Source organism: Phoenix dactylifera, chromosome 10, assembly GCF_051530095.1.
Source record: "Phoenix dactylifera cultivar Ajwa chromosome 10, Ajwa_hap1_PhDact_Kaust_v1.1, whole genome shotgun sequence".
Lineage (NCBI taxonomy): Eukaryota > Viridiplantae > Streptophyta > Magnoliopsida > Arecales > Arecaceae > Phoenix > Phoenix dactylifera.
This window is the reverse complement of record NC_143199.1, coordinates 4,500,001-4,505,000: the sequence shown is the minus strand read 5'-3', so window position 1 is coordinate 4,505,000 and position 5,000 is coordinate 4,500,001.

Below are 5,000 nucleotides of genomic sequence, written 5' to 3'. Positions count from 1 at the left end.
GCGGCGCGACCATCCGCGCTGGGCGACGGGCTCGGGCGGAAGGCCCGCCCAGGCAGGACACACCCCCTTACCTCCCCAGCGGGGCATCCTCCGAAGGCCCACCCCAAGGGCTCCAGCGAATCGAGGAGCATTGCACACGGAAACGGCCCGGACGCGAGTCCCGGTCGCACGGGGTGCGCATCCCGAACGTCCGGGACGCGCTTCCCGGGAGGGCCGATGGAGGGAGCCGAAGTGGCGCACGGCCGCCGGGCACGGACGGCCGAAGGCAGCGCCCGTGCGCCGGGAAGTCGGCAGGCGCGTGCCGGCTCCGTCGGGGACGAAATGTGCCGGGCAAGTCCGCCGCGAGGCAACGGTCCTGTGCGGAGTGGAGCGGAAGGCCCGCCGCGGCGGCAGCAGACCCCCCCTCCCTACCACCCCGGCGGGGCATCCGCCCAAAGCCCACCCCAAGCGTTCCAAAGTACCGAGGAGCGTTGCAAATGGGAACGGCCCGGACACGCGACCCGGTCGCACGGGATGCGCGTCCCGGTCGCACGGGTCGCGCGTCCCGGGAGGGCCGACGGACGAAGCCGAAGTGGCGCACGGCCGCCGCGCACGGACGGCCGGCGGCGGCGCCCGTGCGCCGGAAAGTCGTCGGGCGCGCGACGGCTCCGTCGGGGACGAACGGTGCCGGGCACGACCGCCGCGAGGCAACGGACTTGTGCGGAGGGGGGCGGAAGGCCCGCCGCGGCGGCGCCAGCCCCCCCTCCCTACCACCCCGACGGGGCATCCGCCCAAAGCCCACCCCAAGCGTTCCAAAGTACCGAGGAGCGTTGCAAACGGGAACCGCCCGGACACGCGTCCCGGTCGCACGGGATGCGCGTCCCGGTCGCACGGGTCGCGCGTCCCGGGAGGGCCGACGGAGGAAGCCGGCGCACGGCCGCCGCGCGGACGGCCGGCGGGGGCGCCCATGCGTCGGGGCCTCGGCGGGCGCGGGCCGGCTCCCTCGGGGACGAACGGTGCCGGGCCCGCCCGCCGCGAGGCGACGGACTTGTGCGGAGTGGAGCGGAAGTCCCGCCGCGGCAGCAGCAGCCCCCCCTCCCTACCACCCCGGCGGGGCATCCGCCCAAGGCCCACCCCAAGCGTTCCAAAGTACCGAGGAGCGTTGCAAACGGGAACGGCCCGGACACGCGTCCCGGTCTCACGGGATGCGCGTCCCGGTCGTACGGGTCGCGCATCCCGGGAGGGCCGACGGAGGAAGCCGGCGCACGGCCGCCGCGCGGACGGCCGGCGGCGGCGCCCATGCGCCGGGGCCTCGGCGGGCGCGTGCCGGCTCCCTCGGGGACGAACGGTGCCGGGCGCGCCCGCCGCGAGGCGACGGACTTGTGCGGAGTGGAGCGGAAGTCCCGCCGCGGCAGCAGCAGCCCCCCCTCCCTACCACCCCGGCGGGGCATCCGCCCAAGGCCCACCCCAAGCGTTCCAAAGTACCGAGGAGCGTTGCAAACGGGAACGGCCCGGACACGCGTCCCGGTCTCACGGGATGCGCGTCCCGGTCGCACGGGTCGCGCATCCCGGGAGGGCCGACGGAGGAAGCCGGCGCACGGCCGCCGCGCGGACGGCCGGCGGCGGCGCCCATGCGCCGGGGCCTCGGCGGGCGCGTGCCGGCTCCCTCGGGGACGAACGGTGCCGGGCGCGCCCGCCGCGAGGCGACGGACTTGTGCGGAGTGGAGCGGAAGTCCCGCCGCGGCAGCAGCCGCCCCCCCTCCCTACCACCCCGGCGGGGCATCCGCCCAAAGCCCACCCCAAGCATTCCAAAGTACCGAGGAGCGTTGCAAACGGGAACGGCCCGGACACGCGTCCCGGTCGCACGGGATGCGCGTCCCGGTCGCACGGGTCGCGCGTCCCGGGAGGACAGACCGAGCAAGCCGAGGTGCCGCTCACGGCCGCCGCGAGGGACGTACGGCGCCGGCGCCCGCGCCCCGTGGCACGGCCTAGAGCGTGCCCCCCTGCCACCCCATCGGGGCATCGGCGCAAAGCCCACCGCGGGGTAGATAACCGAAGGCAACGAGGGACGGTGGATGCACATATCCGAGCAGTGGCGATAGGGCCGGAGGGAGCACCGACAGGGCCGTGAGATTTTAAAGTACCGAGGGAATTTGCAAACCGGGCCCGCCCCTCCCCCCGTCCATCGCACGCCGATCGGGGGTCCGGCGCCCCGCGGGGGGCTGCCGGCATGCGCTCCCGGTGCAGGCATCGACGAGCCGCCCGCGACCTCCACTCGGGTCCGAGCCCCCAAGCGCGGATGCCGAAACGCGCCGGCCGCGGCAGCCCCACCCCTGCCACCCCATCGGGGCATCGGCGCAAGGCCCACCCTGGGGTAGATAACCGAAGGCAACGAGGGACGGTGGATGCACATATCCGAGCAATAGCGATAGGGCCGGAGCGAAGACCGAGGGGGTCGGGGGGTTTTAATGTTCCGAGGGAAGTTGGAAACGGGGCCCGCCCGGACGCCCGTCCCTCGCACGCCGATCGGGGGTCCCGCACCCCGCGGGGGGCTGCCGGCATGCGCCCCTAGTACAAGCATCGACGAGTCGCCCGCGACCTCCACTCGGATCCGGCGGCGCACGCACGGATGGCGAAACGCGGCGGCTGCGGCTGCAGCCCCCCTACCACCCCGTTGGCGCGTCGGCGCAAAGCCCACCCCGGGGAGGATAACCGAAGGCGACGAGGGACGATGCATGCACATATCCGAGCAAATACCGAGAGGGTCGGGGGGAAGACCGAGAGGCAAGGGGTGTTTAGAGTACCGAGGGAAGTTGCGAAAGGGGCCCGCCCGGACGCTCGCCGCTCGCAGGCGATCCGGCGGGGCGCACGGAGGGCGCCGCCCATCGCCGGAGCTTGCTCGGTCATCTCTGCCGCACGGACACGTAAGCGCCGCCGCGCAAGGTTCGGCCGGCGGGGCGGACGGTTCGCCGCCGCAGGCCTTTCCCGCAGCCGGAACGTGGGCCCGGCGTTGCGCGCCGGCGGGCCGCGCAATCCGCCGGGGCGCACGGCGGGCGCCGCCCGTCGCCGGGGCTTCGCTCGGTCATCTCGGCCGCACGGACACGTGCGCGCAGCCGCGGAAGGTTCGGCCGGCGGGGCGGACGGTTCGCCGACGCAGGCCTCTCCCGCGGCCGGAACGCGGGACCGGCGTTGCGCGCCGGCGGAAGGCGCGATCCGGCAGGGCGCACGGCGGGCGCCGCCCGGGCTTCGCTCGGTCATCTCGGCCGCACGGACACGTGCGCGCCGCCCATCGCCGGGGCTTCGCTCGGTCATCTCGGCCGCGCCGCCACGTGCGCGCCGCCGCGGAAGGCTTGGCCGGCCGGGCGGACGGTTCGCCGCCGCAGGCCTTTCCCGCAGCATGCGCCCCTTCGCCCGAACGACCGCGGGACTCCGGTACGGCCTAGCCGTCGGCCGCCCGGCTGCAAGCCGTCGGGGCCGCTCGATCCCCGTCGCGTGCCGGCCGCCGCTCGGGCCAGCCGGCCGGCTGCCGCACGTAACCTCTGACCTCATCAGCGGTCGATCCGCACCGCGCTGGTCTTCGGTGCGGACCCGTCGGGGCCGTGCCGCGCCGGCCGTCGCATTCGGTTCCGCAGGCGCCGCCCGGTTGCCTCCCGCCCTCGTGCGCTCGCGCCGGCCGGGCGACGCGGTGCCCGCGGGACTCGGGCATGGTTGAGCCGTCGGCCGCCCGGCGGCATGCCGCCGCCGCTCCGCGCCGCGTGCCGGCTGCGCTCCTCCCCGCGCCCGTCCGCGGGCGGGCCCGCCGCCGCTCGCGCCGGCCGGGCGACGCGGTGCCCGCGGGACTCGGGCATGGTTGAGCCGTCGGCCGCCCGGCGGCATGCCGCCGCCGCTCCGCGCCGCGTGCCGGCTGCACTCCTCCCCGCGCCCGTCCGCGGGCGGGCCCGCCGCCGCTCGCGCCGGCCGGGCGACGCGGTGCCCGCGGGACTCGGGCACGGTTGAGCCGACGGCCGCCCGGCGGCATGCCGCCGCCGCTCCGCGCCGCGTGCCGGCTGCGCTCCTCCCCGCGCCCGTCCGTGGGCGGGCCCGCCGCCGCTCGGCCTAGCCCCCCGGCTGCCGCACGTAACCTGCGACCTCGTCGGCGCTGGATGCGCGTCGTGACAGTTTTCGGTGGGGCGCCGCGGAGGCGCCGGGGGCCCATGCGACGGGCCAGGGGGCGAACGGAGGGCTCGGTCAGCCCTAACAGGGGACCGGCGACAAAGGAGCGGTCGCGCAAAGCTTCGTAAGGGACCCAGACGACGGGCCTACCGATCCGAAGCACCGCGCACGGACGCGCAGCGGGCCCACGACGGGCCGACACGGAAGGCCCGCCGCCAAGGCCGCAAAACCGACAAAGGAACCCACGGGGACGCACCAGAGCGGGCAAAGCTTTCACCGAACGGGACGGGACCGAGCCCCCGCAACAGGCGAGGGCGACGGATCCGACCAAGTAAGGCCGATCCCGCTCCACGCACGCGCGGCCGCAGGAACTTCGTGAGGGACGGGACGACCGGCCGACCGAACCGAAGCGCCGCGCACGGCCGCCGCGAGGGCCGGCCGGAGGCATAGACCGAGCGCCGCGCCAGCGGAAGGAGCGTGCCGGCTCCGTCGGGGACCACCTGCGCACGGTCCGTCCGAGCGAGCCGACGGACCGGCGCGGAAGGCCCGGCGCCGAGCCCGCAAAACCGACAAAGGAACCCACAGGGACGCACCAAAGCGGCCCAAGATTTCACCGAGACGGGACCGAGCCCACGCAACATGCGATGGCGACGGATCGGACCAAGTAAGGCCGATCCAACTCCGCGCGCGCGCGGCCGCGAGCACTTCGTGAGGGACAGGAAGACCGGCCGACCGAACCGAAGCGCCGCGCACGGCCGCCACAAGGGCCGGCTGGAGGCGTAGACCGAGAGCCGCACCAGCGGAAGGAGCGTGCCGGCTCCGTCGTGGGCCAACTCCGCGGGGCCCATCCGAGCGAGCCGACGGGCCGG